The following is an 18,291-nucleotide window of genomic DNA, read 5'->3' as shown; positions in this document are numbered from 1 at the left end:
AGTCCAGGTGGAAAATTGTGTAAAATGTAAGACTTCATTGAGCAGCCAGATGCTGCATCTGAACTAAGATTTTGTGGGTCAATAAATAACCCAGATCCATAAAGTATGTGATGGTAATGGGAAATACTATAATTTCTTTTAACAGATCAGAAAACAGCTGTTTGTTTTTCCCTTTAAGAAAAGAAAAATATTTTCTGTTTTTTTTTTTTTTTCTTAAAAAGTCAAATATCAACGTATCAGCACAGTTGGAAATACCCAGCATATTATTCTTATCAATCAAATGTCAGAACCACAGACCTTTGACTTTCTGGATCATTGGACTAATGAAGGTACAGAGTGAGTTTGTTTCTCTGAGGTGCATTCTGAATCTTTGCAGGGTCTGTCTGCCTAGCAGGAATTTGAGGTTAATATGAGTGCATTTGAGGGGACTGGCCATCAGAATATCCCATGGATAGAAAGGTTTTAACTAATGGTTTTATTTTTCTTTTTATTGTCATGATGGAGAGTCAATTCTCTCCATAATTTTCTCTTCTGAAACCCCTGCTTTAATCTCCATAATTCTCCTCCACTACCATCCAGTTTATATGACACTGTCTGGCTGTGGCTGTAATATTTGAGTCTAGGTAGGAATAAGAATAATACAGATATGAGAGCAAATAAGCTTAAGAATTGCTAAGATAATAGTGGCAGTAGTAGTAATTATACCAAAATAGAGGTATCACTATCATCTATAAAGAGCTTTAGATCAAAACTCAGTGTATCTCTTTTTGGTATAAATTTAAAGGATACAAATGCAGTTTTTTCCCATGGATATGTTGCTTAATGGTGACGCCTGAGATTTTCGTGCAACTATCACTTGAACAACGTACACGGTACTCACTAAGTAATTTCACATCCCTCATCCTACTCCCACCCTCTCACTTCTTCCAACTCTCCAGTGTCTATTATTTCTCAGTTTTCTAGTCTTTGATTATACACTAGTTTCTGTGTGATCTGGAGTCAATCACGTCTCCTACATTTTAAAAATAAAACCTGCTTTGTTGGACAGTCCCAATGAAAGCAAGAAGAGTCTCAAAGAGATATATTATGACTAGAAGGATGAGAAGGAATTTATTACTAGAGACTGGTGAAACAACCCTCATTATGTGAAAGTTGAAATTCAGTGACATTGTTCTCTGTGGTTGTGTGGAAAATAGAAGTTACACTTAATTAGCTGGTAGATCTAGCTAAAAAGGTTTCTGTTTATCTTGAAGTGTGAATGGGTTGTGTCCATTCTTTTGTGTTTTCTGTTGAGTTTTTTATGTTTTTAGCCAGATGTGACAAGATATGGATAAAAAGAAATAATGTTTTAAAAAGGAAATTTTTTGGCCGGGCGCGGTGGCTCAAGCCTGTAATCCCAGCACTTTGGGAGGCCGAGACGGGCGGATCATGAGGTCAGGAGATTGAGACCATCCTGGCTAACACGGTGAAACCCCGTCTCTACTAAAAAAAAATACAAAAAAATAGCCGGGCGAGGTGGCGGGCACCTGTAGTCCCAGCTACTCGGGAGGCTGAGGCAGGAGAATGGCGTAAACCCAGGAGGCGGAGCTTGCAGTGAGCTGAGATCCGGCCACTGCACTCCAGCCCGGGCGACAGAGCGAGACTCCGTCTCAAAAAAAAAAAAAAAAAAAAAAAAAAGGAAATTTTTTAAAGCAAAAAATAGAAAAGAAATATAAAATGATTTGCTGTGTTTAGAAAATAAATCTCATTATTATACTTAGATTCTCTAGATTGCCAAAAACTCAGGATTAAGACAACCAAAGCAAGTATTGATTAACTTGTTTTAAAAATAAAAAGCCAGAGTAAATATTTTGAGCTTTCAAGTCATATTATCTTTGTTGCAAATACTCAACTCTAAAATTTTAATGTGAAAGCATCTATGACAATGTGAAATTGAATTAACATGGGTGTACATTTTGCCCTCAGTATCCATGGGTTCCTCATCTTTGGATTCAACCTACCATAGATTGAAAATATTTGAATAAAAATGCACCAGAAATAACAATACAACAATAAAAATACAAATAAAAACAATAACATAACAAATAAAAATACATGGTTATTAAAATAATGGTTATTTACATAGTATGTACATTGTATTGTATATTATAAGTAATCTAGAGATGATTTAAAATATACAGGAGGATATGGGCAGGTTATATGTAAATATGCCTTTTTATAGAAGAGTCCTTAGATGTTGGTGTTTGTGGTGGGTTCTAGAACCAATCTCCATGGATACCAAGGAACAACTGTATTCATAGAATTTTATATCCAAAAACATGTGACTGGCTGAATTTGGCCTATGGGCTATAGTTTGCCACCCCTAATCTAAAGTCTATAGCTATAAAGTCCTTTATCAACCTTCAGACAGATTTGAAAGTGTGCCACATAGACCCTCTCTACTAGACAGTTTTCCAAGACTTTTGAAACCATTGTTCCACAGCATTCTGATTTTTCAGGTAAGCCATAGAGAGGTCTATCACAAGGAAATCATTGGGTATGGATTTTGTCCAATAGAGTTAATCTCAACGAGATTAAAAGACTACAATTTTTTTTGAATATTGTATTGGCGAAAGCACAATCAGCTTGCACTGAAGGGGACAGAAAACGTTCACCATTAAACAAAACAAAATACCACAGAACATTCAGAACCTCAGAACTTCTATCGGCAGGATATAAGGTGGTAAGTCTACTTAGCTACAGATGTGGGATGTTTCTTATGTGAATGGAAGGATGACACAGAGGGCTGAATCAAAGCCCTAGAGAACTGAGTCAAGCTCCGCAGAATAAATCCTGAGGAGCAGTGCTGGGTTTTAATGAAGGGGTTGGCAATATGCGCCAACCGAGTTTCATAATTGTTACGGACCAGTGGCAGCTATGTGTTTTACTTTTTCTCACATTTTGCATACTACTGTCTATGGCAATTCTTCTACCCTTGAATCACCATATTATATTAGTTGGGTTGGGGGTAGATACGTGTGTCTTCAGTTGGCGAGTCTTTAAAATGAAAGGAACTATACTCAATGACTATACTTGAGGATCTGCACCATAGGAACCTCATCCACATATGGGTGGGATCTGATTTAAATGACAAGGCTCTTACACTTTGATGGCATAATGGGATGAGAGTTTAGGTAAATTGGAGGGGGGATAAGTGTATTCTTCATGTTGGGGAAAAGAAATAATGTGGGACCATAGGGTAAACTCTGGTAAAATATAGATGAACACAAAGTTTTTGGTAGTCTTCCCATTGACAGGTATGAATTAATTTCCATTCAATTTATACTGACCTGACCTCAGTGACTTGCCTGACCAAGAGTGTTGAGCAAATAAGGATAGGAGACTTTCAAGGCTAGGTGATAAGAGAGCTTGCTGCTTCTACCAACAATCTTTCTGAGATTCCTGAAACACCATATAAAAAGTCTTACTAAGCTTAGATCACTTATGCAGAAGGGACTCATGGGGGTGCTCTGGTTGATCAGATGAAGCCAGTCTTCTAGGCACACTGACAAGGCACCAGACATGTGAAGTAGATGTCTTGAATCCTCTGAACCAGACCATTTTTAAACTAGATACAACTGCATATCAAACTGCATGCAAACCATCATCTATGCAACATATGCAACAGATATAATAAAATTGTTAAATTTTGTTGTTTTAAGCTGCTGAATTTTGTGGGACTGTATTTCAGCAAAACTGGCATGAAGGTTATTTACAGTCTATTTTCCCATTCATTAGGAATATCTATATATATTGCCACCTAGATATCCCTATGTTCCATTATAGGGTGGCGCTCTAGACTACATTGAGTGAATTACATAATGTATAGTCTATGTTCCATATAATCTTTCTGAATCCTGAAAAGACTTCATTCCAAAACTCATTTGGCCCTAGGAGTTTTAGATAAGGAATTTTGGACATGTATTATTTTCATCATGTTGAACTTTAATTTATCCTATGTCTGAAAATAGAAATGGGCTGCTTTGCAGGGTCTATAAAAATTTAAGAATAGAATAAAAGGGTATATAGGACTCAGAAGTTTTGCTTATCTCTAACAAAGACTCTGTTCAGTCAGCTGATTGGGAATCCACTCATCTACGGCTTCCATCTCCTGAGGTAACTTTATACCATGGTTTCATCTCATCTATCTAGAACAAGTGCCCTATTTCTTTCTTACACAAACTATGTGGTGGTGGTGGTGTTGTTTTACTCACTGGTAAACCTCCTCAATTCCATCTTCGTTTTTTATAAGTCACTTAAGAACCCAGCTCCTAAAGGTATAAAGAGAGTTAATGATTTCAATTATTACTATTATAACCCAAAATGATGAATTTGGGGTGAAGAATCAAGAAAGCCTGACTGTCCCCTAAATAAGACATTGAAGCTCTCTACAGCTTTGAATCAAATCAATATGATTTTCTTGGGTCAATTGTTGAAGTAATCTTGGGATTTCACTTCTGGCTGTACTTTAACATTTCTTTGCACTATAATATCTCTTTGTTTTTCTCACAAATACAGAAGTTTCTTTTTTTATTATGTAATAAAAACAAATACAATAAAAATGTCCATTAAAGTAAATACACTAATGAGAGAAATGAATACAAATACATTTTCTTATATATTATAATTAAGTGTTTGATTTGAATGGTTATTAGAAAAAAATTATGAAATTATATACATAATTTTAACCTTATACCAATTCATAGTAATGATTTTAAAAGTAAATATTAGAAAGGGGGATAATATTTTCAACACCTCTTAATGACTATTCATGGTTTATTCATAAAGGGGATTATTTTCATAAACTAAATTGAAACAAATTATCAATTTTCCCAAAGGTTTCTATTAATTTGTTTATGTCTGTTCTCTTTTAAAGCAGCTACTGTATGATAGTCCAAATTGCTAAAGGACCACTTATCTGACCCTCAGAGCTCAGTGGGTGAATCTGCAATTTGAACACTTATGAACATGACTTTCCCTGGCTCTTTAAAAAGTGTCTCTCTCTTAGTTATTAAATTGGTCTTAAGATTTGGTGAGTTCCAACTGCCTCAAATTTTATCATGATTAAATTCATCCTGATTATATTTGTTGCCTCTGTGTGACATCTACAAAATGTAGCTGATAAGGTTTATGATGAAAACATCCACCACGGTTCACTGTCTTTTGGCAGACCATGCTTTCTTAGGGAACATTTAGATTAAGTGAAAGTTCTAGACAGTGGTCTCAAATATATTTTTCTGAATTGTCTACTCACTTTTACTACACTTAATTTCTTGGGCCACAGTGAACAAAATTAATTTTTCTTCTAAAGGACAACTCTTTGCATACTTAAGACAGCTTCCACAAATACCCTCTGAGTCATTTCAGGACATTTTTCACTCTTTTGAACACGTTCTAAAATGACTATCATTATAAGAGTAGGCTTATCCCTAAGAATTACCATCCACCAAAGGAAGCTGCCTCACCCAAAATGTACACTCTTTCCCCAAGAGAGCCTCCTGCCATGACTACAGATGTAGGCATAGAGGCCACTCCCTGGCCTAAATGGGGAGCATCTCTGCAGGGTGGTCTCAGCTCCAGCATGCCACAAGGGATGGGCTGAGGTCCTGCTGTAAGTTCATCACGGTGCACCTTATCTCTCTGCTTGTTTCTGCTCCCTTCACTTCTATGCAGATATTAATCTAGGGAGCACACCTCAGTAAACACTCTGCTTGCAAATCTCCATCTTTGTCCTTGGGGAACTCAACCTAAAACACCCTTCATCCTGTTCTGTCATAGCAAGGTTCACAGTTCCTAGAAACTTGGGTTCTGACACTGATGGTGGGCGTCATTCTCCTCCCATCACTGCACCTGCATGTAGTCACGTGATGCAGTCACTCCTACAACTGAAGACATGGGAATAAAAATACAGATAACTATCAGTGGAACTTTACATACTACCAAAGAGTGCACGGTCAGGTTGAGAGCACACACACAAAATGCATGATTCCAGAATGTTCTAGAGATTCAGAGAGTCCTTTGAGGTCAATGGCTTCGGTACTGATACTCATTACAATCCATTTAAAAATGGATGGACATCTTTGGTCCATCCATGTGCAAAAGAGGCCACCCTTCCAGCTGCATCCATGTCCCTAAAAGGGTGGCCTCTTTTGCACATGGATGGACCAAAGATGTCCATACATTTTTAAATGGATTGTAATGAGTCAGTACCATCATTCTTAGCAAACTATTGCAAGAACAGAAAACCAAACACCGCATGTTCTCACTCATAGGTGGGAACTGAACAATGAGATCACTTGGACTCGGGAAGGGGAACATCACACACCGGGGCCTATCATGGGGAGGGGTGAGGGGGGAGGGATTGCATTGGGAGTTATACCTGATGTAAATGACGAGTTGATGGGTGCTGACAAGTTGATGGGTGCAGCACACCAACATGGCACAAGTATACATATGTAACAAACCTGCACGTTATGCACATGTACCCTAGAACTTAAAGTATAATAATAATAATAAATAAAATAAAATAAAATAAAATAAAATAAAATAAAAGAGGCCACCCTTCATGGTAGGAGGTTTTAGAACAAGCTGAGGTATTTCAAACAAGTTTAGCAGTACTTTAAACCAATCAAGCTCACATTCTGTGTCTCTCTCTTTCTCATACACACACATATACACACAGGCACACACACGCGCATACACATACGGCACACGGACACACAGCCTTAAATCTTTGCAAGTGTTGTTCCATTCTGCCTTTCCTCCTTTTCCTAACGTTCTTTACCATACTAATTAGTACTTAGTTCTTCTGATCCAATTTTGTACATTTCTTTCCCTGGAACCTCTCCTAATACTCTAAGACGGGGTTGGATTTTTTTTGTCTTTGTGCTCCCATAGAGTCCCAGATTTAAATTTCACTGGAATTAATCATAGCACACAACATCAGCAACAATAACAAACACTAACCTAGCATTTATGATGTGTCGAATACCGCTCTGAGCATTTTACATGTGTCACCTCAAAGGTCCTTCCCCTGTCTGTTAGCTTCATCTTACAGGTGTGAAAAGTGAGGTACAGAGTTTCAGTGAATTACTACAGAGATTTACAGAATATTTAGCTATAGCCAGGCATCGCTTGCCACCTAACATCAGGAATGTGATCAGAAAAAAATGTGCCGTTAGACAATTTTTAATTGTGTGAACATCACAGAGTGCACTTACATACACCTATCTGATATAGTCTATTGCCTATAGGATACAAACCCATACTGCATGTTACTGTACTAAATACTATACTAAATATTTAATATTGTACTAATACTGTACTAAATACTGTACTAGTACTTAGTACTAAATTTAGTATTTAGTACTAAATACAACTGTAACACAATAGTAGATATTTAGTACTGTACTAAGTACAACTGTAACACAATAGTAGATATTTGTGTATCTAAACATATATAAACATAGGACAGGTGCAGTAAAAATACACTGTCAAAGATAAAAATGGTGTACCTGGATAGGGCACTTACCATGAATGGGGCTTACAGAACTGGAAGTTGCTCTGGGTGAGTCAGTGAGTGGTGAAGTCCTAGGACACTGCTGTAGATTAGTGCACTTTATAAACACTGAGCACTTAGGCTACACTACATTTATTCTGTAAATTATTTCCTCAATAATAAATTAACCTTAGCTACGGTAACTGTTTTTACTTCACAAACTTTTTTGAATCTTTTCAACTCTTTCATAATAACATTTCACTCAAAACACACATTGTCTAGCTGAAAAAAAATATTTCTTTATGTACTTACTATATAAGCTTTTTATTTTACAATACATATATTCACTAAAAATGTTTATTAGAATCTTAAAATCTAAGATACACACACTCGCCTAGGTCTATGCAGGGTCAAGATCATACGCATCACTGTCTTCCACCTCCACACCTTGTTCCACTGGAAGGCTTTCAGGGTCAATGACATGCATGGAGCTGCCATCTCCTATGATGATAATACTTTCTCCTGAAGGACCCGCCTGAGGCTGTTTTACAGTTAACTTGTTTTAATAAATAGGAGTGCACTTTAACTAACAATAAAATTATGGTATAGTAAATAGACAAATCAGTAACATAGTTGTTTATCATCATTACTAAGTATTATACACTATATATGATTTTATACACTGAATTTTATATGACTGGCAGTGCAAGCTTATTTACACCAGCATCACCACAAACATGTGAGTAATGCTTTGTGTTAGACATTAAGGTAACCCCAATGTCACTAGGTGATAGGAATCTTGCAACCCCATTGTAATCTTATGGGACCACTGTACTTTATGCGGTCTGTCATTGACTGAAAGGTCATTACATAGTGTACAGTTGTACTGACTTTTGGATTTCACCTGATTATCTAATTCCCAGCAGGCAAGAGATCTGCTTTACTCACTATAACAATGCCAGTTCCTAGCACAGGAACTGGAATAATATATATATAAAAAAAAAAAGTTGAAAGAGTGACTTAGACAATAGTGGGATTTATACGCTGGCTCCAACTCTACCTGGCTGCTTGCCCAGGCAATGGGTGATAGATATCCTGGAGGTTCACTATGGCACCCCTACTGATGAGAGGGCTCCGCCATCACCCTGGGAACTGCAGAGTGTGTTTTCGTGTTTCAGTGACTGGGATATGATTAAATTGACCTACCCTCTACCATGGTCACACATCAGACAGTTACCAATGAGTTTTAGAAAAGTTGTCCTGTAGAATTATGTCAAGGATACTAGTAACAGGTAACTATCATGTATAGGTTTGTGATACAGACACAAAACCTCTTTGAATCCTCAACACAGTATTTTGAGGTACACAGCATTAATATGATGCATATTTTGCAAATGAGGAAAGCAAAACTTAGAGTAGTAAGATACCCAGCCAAATTGACAATTCTAGGCAGTGTTGGGTTTCTGTGAATTCTTGGAGTCTTTTCTTCATATATTGTATGAGTTTCCTATGGCCTGTATGGCAAATTATCACAAACTTAACGATTAAAGCAATGCAAGTTTATTATCTCAGACTTCATGGAATTCTATCCATTCTTGTGGTCAGGAGTCTGAAATGTGTTCCATCAGGCTAAGGTCAAGGTACTTGGCAAGTTTTATAGCCTCAGTCCTTTCTTCTGTCTTTTGATGCCTCATTCATATCTTTAGTGTATGGACAAATCACAGAAATAAAAGATAGGTGCTTAGTTTTAACACATGGATTGTTTTATCATGAGATTGCCCATAGATGCACCTTTCTCTTTTGTGTCTTCATAATGAATTTCATAGCCACAAAAGAGTACAACATGTTGGAAATAAATGCATCCCCAGTATTCACAGAGGTTAATGGATTGTCCCAAGATCACACTCAGTGACAGGAAATCAACTGCAATGTGATTGGTTGGTATCCCAGTGCATTTTTATTTTTCACTTGTACTTTAAAATTCAAATGGAGCACATTAGCCCTTTCTTGATTAATTACCAGAAAGGCACAGTACACAACAAAACAAAAAACAACAAATGATAGGTATAAAGTTCTTTTTAAGTCTACAGGTCCTCCAGTAAAATGAAATCTTCTTAAATGAAGGCAGTTTGTTTCAATTATTCCACATTCCTAGCACCTAGTACCGGTCCTGGCACATTGGAGGTATTCCATAAACATTTACTAAGAGAATAAAACATTTTCTATTTGAGTTCACAGAACCTGTTTCAAGAAAACATAGCATAGACATCTCAAAAGGCTTAAGAATTTACTCAAATGGAAGTGCAAATAAATCAGCAGTTGGATGTAGCTATCATAGAACAAAGCTTATTTTGTGTTCAAACAATAGAAAAAGCATGGGTCTCAAAATGAGATGATCGTTTCACTCTACACTGCATTGTTTATAGCACAATAAGCATCTGGTGTTAGAGAGTCAACAAATATCTATTGAGCATTTACTGCACACAAGGGCACATGCTAAGTCCTAGAAATCCAAAGGTAAACAATAGAAAATAATCCAAGACCTCATGGTGCATTATGTTAGTGGGAGTTTAAACTTTTATGTCAGAAAATAAGTTGCATAAAATAGAACTGTTTCTATAATTGACAAATATATTTTCATTGAAAAGATTCAAATACAACTAAATTATCAACACTATCTACTGATGTACCCCTTTTAAAAGATAACCTCTCTTCGTGGTTTGATATGCAAGTAATTAGTTATTTAAATAAAAGTACACACATTGCTATGGAGAAGAAATACCAGGTGATTTGAACACCCAAGCGTAATATTTTACCTAAATCATGAGGTTGTATTTGAGGTCACGGATGGAGTTAGCTGGAAGAAAAGATAGGGAAAACCATTATAAGTAGAGGATAGAATACTGAGACATTTTTAGTATACTAAGAAAAAATAATGTCCTGAGACATCGTTAGAAAAAATTATTAGACGGTAGCAGAAAGACAAAAGTAGGTATTAGACTAAGATGAGATTGAAAAGAAAATATTTCAGTTCCTGTAGGAATATCATGGCTATTATTTATTCTTCAAGGTCCAAATACTCCTGGACTTTGGTAAACTAGGGCATATTCATTTAAGGGCATAAGGGTATATGAAGGACATATAGTAAATCATGTCATATAATGAAGAGGTAAAGACTCTGAGTATGTTCAATCTGAATAAAGACAGACTAGAAAATTATAATCCATTTCATATTTTGCATTTCTCTAGCTACTTGAGGTTGAGCTTTCTTTCCTCAATTTTTACACAATTTACATTTATTTCAGTGTTTTCTCTATTCACATCCTTTCTCATTTTTATCTTGACTTCTTTGCCTTCTTCATATCAATGTAGCAAGTAATTAATAAAAATATTATTTTAAAAAATTTTATGTGAGGCAAATATTTTCTACAGTCTATAATTTGTGTTTTGACTTTATATTAAATTATTTTTAGCTGTGCATTCATAAATGTGGGATGATATCTTTGTAATCAAATGTATCAGTTTTTTCCTTTATGACTTTTGGGTGTCCTCTCTTATATTGGAAGACATATATAGGTTTCTAAATTTTCTTCTATATTTCTCCTATATTCTACATCAAGGGTGTGAGTGTTAACTGGGAGCAAAAGGGTAAGAGAGACCAACCTTCTTTCACTGGCCCCAGAGCTTCCATCCCACCCCAAGGAAAATGAAGTCTAACGTCTGTTCTAGTCCCTTAATGTTCAAGTAGAATCTTCTTCTTAGATGAAAATTTCAGTCTTAGCCAGTCTTTTGTCCTTAATGTTGTTATTACAAGAGTGTTTTTGGAAGAAAGCTAAAAAAAAGTGCTTACAAATTATCCATAAACACACACTTTATCTTTCGAATGTAACTAATGGTGCACTAAGAGGTATCAATATATGTTCAACTGCACCGAATATTGATGCCTTTTGTTTAAAGGGTGCGTCTCAGGAAGGGGAACATCATGGGGTGGGGGTAGGGGGAAGGGATAGCATTAGGAGATATAACTCATGTAATGGGTACAGCACGCCAACATGGCACATGTATACATATGTAACAAACCTGCACATTGTGCACATATACCTTAGAACTTAAAGTATAATAAAAACTAAAAAAAAAAAAAAAGGTGTGTCTATGTAATTTTTGGTTTCTTAAATTTTTACCAGAGTCATTTGAATTGTTTCTACCATTCATGACAAATATTTAATAAACTGGTTTAAGAGGAAAATTATGGGAAAAAAACACAAAAAATGTTATTACTCCTTTCATTTGTGAAGAATAATGTCAGTTCCTTCTAAGAATTTTATAACTTGACACTCCCTTGCTGGGAATAAATCTGATTCCTCAAAATGAATTGTTTTTCCTTCTTCAAGCGGAATTTCCTAGGCCCACATGTGGAATTTTAATACAATACCTTACTGTTGCATTATTTTTGTGTCTGTAAGACATGTTAATTTAATGGAGCAGTATCATCACAGATGTCTAAAGACAAACCACTTCTGTATTATTTATTTACTTATTGTGGTAAGAACAGATACATAATATGAATTCTACCCTACTAACAATTTTTAAAATTTTTGGTTGTCATGTAGTTATACATATTTATGGGTATAAATTAACAATTTGGTACTTCCATATGTTGTACAATGATCAAATCAGGGTAGTTAGTATATCCATTGCCTCAAGCATTTATCACTTCTTTGTGGTGAGAGCACTCAAAGGCCTCTCTTCTGGCCACTTTCTAATATATAATAACTTACTGTGAAGCATAGTCACTGTTCCATGAAATACAGCCCCAGACCTTATTTCTCTCATCTTATTGTAACTTTGGAACTGTTGACCCACCTCTCCCCATCCTCCTCTTTTCCCCCTCCTTTTCCCAGTCCCTGGTGATAACTGTTATACTCTCTATAGCCGTGATATCAATTTTCTTTATTTTCTAGCTTCCACATATGGCATTTATCTTTATGTGTTTGGCTTGTTTCACGTAACTTTGTGACTTCCAGGTTCATCTATGTTGTTACAAATGACAGGATGTCATACTTTTCATGGCTAAATAGTCTTCCATTGTATATGTGTGCATCTATACAAACACATATACCACATTTTGCTGAGCCATTCATTATTGGGCACTTAGGTTGAGTCTATATTTTGGCTTTTGTAAACAGTGCTGAAATAAACACGGGAAGGCAGATATGTCTTTGACATACTTCATTTACTTTAAATATAAACCTTTCAGTGGGGATTGCTGGATCTTGTTCTATTTTCAGTTTTTTGAGAAACCTCTGTATTGTCTATACTAATTTTCAAATCTACCAAGAGTATACAAATGTTTCCTTTTCTCCATCCTAACCAAGACTTGCTTTATTAGGCATTTTGGATAATAGCAGTTCGAGGATAAGTGAAGTATCTTATTGTGGTTTTGATTTCCATTTCCATGATAATTAGCAATTTTGAGCATGTTTTTCACATACCTGCCAGCCATTGGTATGACTTCTTTTGAGAAATGTCTATTAAACTACTTTGCCCATTTTTAAATCAGATTTTTTGGGGGTTGCTGTCGAGTTGTGTAAATTTTTTAATATATTCTGGATATTAACTCCTTTGTTAGATGTACAGTTTGCAAACATTTTCCCCTATTCTATAGGTTGTCACTTTCTTCTGTTATCAAGATCCTTTGCTGTGAAAAAGCTCTTTAGTTGGATGTAATACTATTTGTCTATTTTTTGTCTTGTTGCTTTTACTTTTGAGGTCCTTATTTTTTAAAAAAACAATCCTTGCCCAGCTAGATGTTGTGAAATGTTTTGCCTATGTTTTCTTCTAGTAGTTTCATAGTTTTGGGGTATACATTTAAGTCTTTAATCCATTTTGAGTTGACTTTTTAATATGGTAAGAGATGGATATCTAATCTCATACTTTTGAATGTGGATACTCAATTTTCCTGGCACCATTTATTGAAGAAACTGTCTTTCCTCAATGTGTATTCTTGGCACCTTTGTCATTTACAGTATAGTATCATTACCTATAAGCATGTTGTATAGCAGATCTCTAGGGCTTTTTAATCTTGCTTACCTGGAATGTGATACCTATTAAATAATAACTTCCCAACTCCTTGCAACCCCTGCCTCATGCTTCCCTTAGCCTCTGGCAACCACCATTCTATTTTTAGCTTGTAGACATTTGACTGGTTTTGATGCCTCATATATGTGGAATCATGCAGTATTTGTTCTTCTATAACTGGCTCATTTGATTTAGCATAATGTCCTAAAGTTTCATCCATAGTGTCAAAAATAGAAAGACTTTATGGAAGAATTTTAAGTAAAGACTATCCAATGTATATTCTGTCATAAAGTAGCGAAAAAGGCCCAAAGATCGCTGCTTTCTCTCCCTGGCATAGAAGGACAAGATATTTCTGCATTATCTGTGGTCTTACGATTTGTCAGTTCAGTCAATAACGAGAAGAACAGAGAGACCAGTGAAAAGTTATTACCTCTCTGAAACTCGGCTTTCTCATCTGAAAAAAGGGGAATGATAAGAAAACATCTCCAGGTACTTCTTAGATTTGACCTTTGAGTCTCATCGGCTGCTATGAGATGTTAACACAAGCAAACAAAAGAACTAAAAACGATGACAGGAGGAAAGTAGTGTTTCTGTTGGACCTTTGGCATTCTCCTCGGCATCTTCAGCTGAGCTTCAACAGTAACTAAAAACGCTATTTTTTCATGTCTTATTTGGGATCAAGTAAATATTAGCTATGAAAATACTTTATAAATAAAAAAAGTTCTTTGCAGTAGTTGAATTTTTTTTGAAAGTAAGAACAAACAGCATTGGCTAAATGAAGTTAAATAAAAGATAAACATACACCGAAACAAACAAAAGCAAGGGTGAGTAAAACAAAATAAAATTATTGGCAGGTTCTTGAAAATTTTTAAAAATATTTAAGGCATTATATAACCTTGAGAAGGCCATTAGAAGCAAGACTTTCTGTAGTACACTACTGCTAACATGATACAGCAACAAGGCAAGTGATACAATTAAAATTCCACCTTCTAAGGAGATAGAATCTGAATGGCCTAATTTGGATCAGGTGTCCTCCTGGGTCTGTCCAATTTGGCAATTGTAGTGACATGGTGACTTGTCACTAGCACTGGTGGCCTGGATCTGCAAAGAGGCCCCAGTGTCAACAACAAGGTAAAGTGAAGTGGAACAGCAGCTCTACCTGAAACACATAATAAAATTTATTGTTTCTCAGCAAAAACAATTATGTAAATATATTATATAAACAAACACTATATATATAATTATATATAATATAAATGTGTGTGTGTATATATATAAATTGAGTAGCTCAATACATGAGAAAAAAAAGAGAGCTCTTGGACATTTCTGCACCAGTCAGATTACTCTATTGAAGCCCCAAGATGGCCTTACCCCCATGTTTTGTATCTAAATATCTCATACAGACTAGGAAAAATCTATTAGATCACCATATATAGTACTTGAGAACAAATACTTTGATAAACATTCAGGTGATATACATGTAAACAACAACACCACCACAATATCTCTATCCTCTTAGAAATTAAAATTCAATGGAAATTTAAAATCTCAGAAATTAAAATCTAATAAAGGGGCAATGGAAATTCAGTGCAAAAGTCAAAGGCCATGGAGTTGGGATTCTGGTTTATTATCTATGCCTATATATGTGTGTGTGTGTGTGTGTGTGCGTGTATGGAGAGAGAGAGAGAGACATAGATATATCATATATACCTAGGCGCGCACACACACACACACACATATATATATATATGCAGAATATAATAAAGTTTTCTAAAAATTTTATTAAAATGTTAACCAGGGCACAGAAACATTAATGAGCTAATAATAACCATGAACACCTGATTTAAAAGACTGATTATTTGGAGGATCTAGAGAAGTTTCAGCTTACTTCATGGCAGATGGAATTTTAGTGGTGTACCTCACCAGCAGCACTACAAAAGGAATAAACCTGTGATCCTGGAATTAGAATCCTGGGACCTGTCCACTCTGTCCACTTTTTCACTCCAACGCAAACTCTGCAGCATCCAGAAAAATAAGAAACTGCTAGTTTTAACATGAGAATTTTATTGTTTCAGAAAAATTATAAAGCTTCTACTTCTCTATCCTTGCATTACATATTCTATAACTACATAGATAGCCAAGGATTGCCATTCATTATAAGCATACATTGATAGTGCAGAGGGCGGTGTCTGTCCCAATCCATGTTTCCTTGTCCTATCTTTGAATTAGCTCATCTGCAGTTCTAGTGGATAGTTACCAGCAAGGTGACAGTGTCTCTGTTTCTCTACGTCTTTGCTTCAATGCTTGCTTTGGCCATGCAGGCTTGGTCTGACCTGCAAGTCCAACTCAAAAGTGTAAGAGAGCTAAAGCTGCCAGGGTCAATGTTTACCACCTGGGGGATGGGAGTCAATGGATAAATGACCTCAGACTCTCCAGGCTTGTCTAGAAAAGCTTGAATGTTTCTCAGAGAGTCCCTTGTGGTTTTCGAGTTCCAGTTGTTTAGAATGGTAAGCCACTCACCAATGTACTCTATTGTATTTTCTCTTCTCCTATTTCACTTTCACACTCCCTATCTGGAATCATCTCTCAAATAAACTACCTACTTCCAAGTCGTTGTATCATGGTCTGGTCTAAGACAGACAACCAGATTGTGATAGAGAAAGAGAGAAATGGAGAGACGAGAATTGTCTGTAAAATGGGGAGAAGTGCCAAGTTCCTATAATATCATTCTAGATAACATGAAATAGGTAGCGTTTAAGATGAGGTAAACACTATTTGCAAACTTTCTAAGAAATGCAGTTTTTATGTTCTTGGGCTCAGAATGCCATTTATAAGGACAAAATGTTACTTGCACCAGAATTCAGTATATTGAATTGCATAAGGAAATATCTGAGTATTAGCAGATTATAGACCCAGAACAGGACCTGTCCCAGAGCAATTATATAATTTATGAAATATGAACACTTAAATAAAAGAATAAGAAGCAAAATGAGATGGTTTTTTTTTTTTTTTACTCAAAACAAATGCACTTTTTGATGCTGAGTTTCTTGGATGGGTGGTGCATAATATCTCCATTAGGATCAATGAATGTAGTTATCATTGATGACAATTATGTGTCTATACATACACTTAGGTCTCACAGAAAAAAGTCTACTCATAGTAATACATTTTTAAAAAATACATTAAAAGTCAGAAAATAGCAAGAGGCAGATGTTCCAAACTCTTGGGACCAAGACTAACAGGGATAAGAAATTTCTGGATCAACACTGCAATAAATGAAAATCTACATGATGCCACACACTAGGGAGACATTAACTTCCTCTTGCATCTGTTGGATATCAAAGCTATTGATCAGTAGAGACTTGCCTAGAGGGATTTCAACTATGAAAAATACTCTGCAATGAATAAGTGTTTGTAGAAGAGACTCTTAATGGGGGATTGGAATACAGGATAAATCTCCCGTGCATATAGGACCTAGTGATGGCAAAATAAAGTTATTTATTGATGTTCACTACTATAAATATGTGCATGTTCCACAACCTTTGCTAAAATTCTTATACATATCTAATCCAGCTATTTATGGAATTCTAGGATTTGCAAGCATGCAGAAATAGCTAAAATAAAGATAGATGGATGTATAATAATAATCTTGAAAAAATTATAACTTTGGAAACCTCTAATAGTACATTGAAACAAAATAAAAATAAGACTCATTGTTGTTGACATATGGACATTTTTTTCTCTCTCTCAAGAAGGGAAGATTTGGATTTTCTTTAAGATTGATACTGCTATTGTTTGAAACATTTAGTAGATGTCTTTCTATTAGCATAAATATATATTTCTTTCTACCTGGCCAAGTAGAAACGAATAGACTCAGGAAAATATAAGAAAATAATCATTCCTTGAAAAGTAGAAACTGAACCAAAAATAAAGACAGATTGACACCAATGATCATACACAGCATGCTGGTAAAAAGATCAGCTGACACTGTACACCAAAATAATGGGTTTAAATAATGGATGAGCCAAAAATCCCATGAGGTGAGATAATTGCTCAGATAGTATCTTTTATCTTCGAGGACATGAAATCTCTAGATTGTTGTATTAATGAAAGGCATTATAACCAGACACAATTATGTCAGTAATAAATTGAAAGAGGAAATTTTAAGAGCTAAACCTAATGGGCTTAGAGGCAGAGAGGGGAAGAAGAGAGAGAGAGAAATATTTTCCCTTATATATTATATCCCAGTGCACCATTAAATCTTTGCAAATATTGGCTTTTCGAGGACTTCTTTATGAAAAAACACAAGTCTCTTCGTTAAATAAAAACACTACTTCCTTCTGTTTATTGATAATTAATAGGTCTGGTTTTACATGAACAATTTTTACAGTGGGTTGTTTAGCTGAGACAAAATAAAATTTAGGCAGATAATTAGAAATATTTACATATTTAAAAGGACTGAACTTTAAAAAATAAATTGATATATTCTTTCTGGTTCCAGGCAGTAGATCATGCAAAGGTTGAGAATTCATTGAAAGATATAAAAATAAGATTTAAAGAAAATAACTCTCCTTATCTATTTTTGATGTGAGGTAATACTAGCCTCGTAATACAAATTGGACAATGCCTCTTTTATTTGTTTTCTGAAAGAATGTTTTTGTCATTGAACGTTAAAT

General features: G+C 35.4%; 1 long non-coding RNA gene across 2 annotated transcripts in view; it reads left to right on the top strand.

Moving 5' to 3' along the window:
- The first annotated feature begins 2,317 nt into the window (after positions 1 to 2,317).
- LOC139355741 (uncharacterized) overlaps positions 2,318 to 18,291 on the top strand; it is a 79,738-nt gene continuing 63,764 nt past the window's right edge. The window contains exons 1-2 of one of the 2 annotated variants that reach the window (XR_011606687.1): positions 2,318 to 2,498; positions 2,616 to 2,722. This is a non-coding gene — a long non-coding RNA (uncharacterized lncRNA). The remainder of the gene's footprint in view (positions 2,499 to 2,615; positions 2,723 to 18,291) is intronic. The other variant, XR_011606688.1, reaches the window with a different exon arrangement.

Source organism: Macaca nemestrina, chromosome 8 (genome assembly GCF_043159975.1).
Source record: "Macaca nemestrina isolate mMacNem1 chromosome 8, mMacNem.hap1, whole genome shotgun sequence".
NCBI classification, from domain to species: domain Eukaryota; kingdom Metazoa; phylum Chordata; class Mammalia; order Primates; family Cercopithecidae; genus Macaca; species Macaca nemestrina.
Note: the sequence above shows the minus strand (reverse complement) of the source record. Positions and strands in the feature narration are given on the sequence as shown.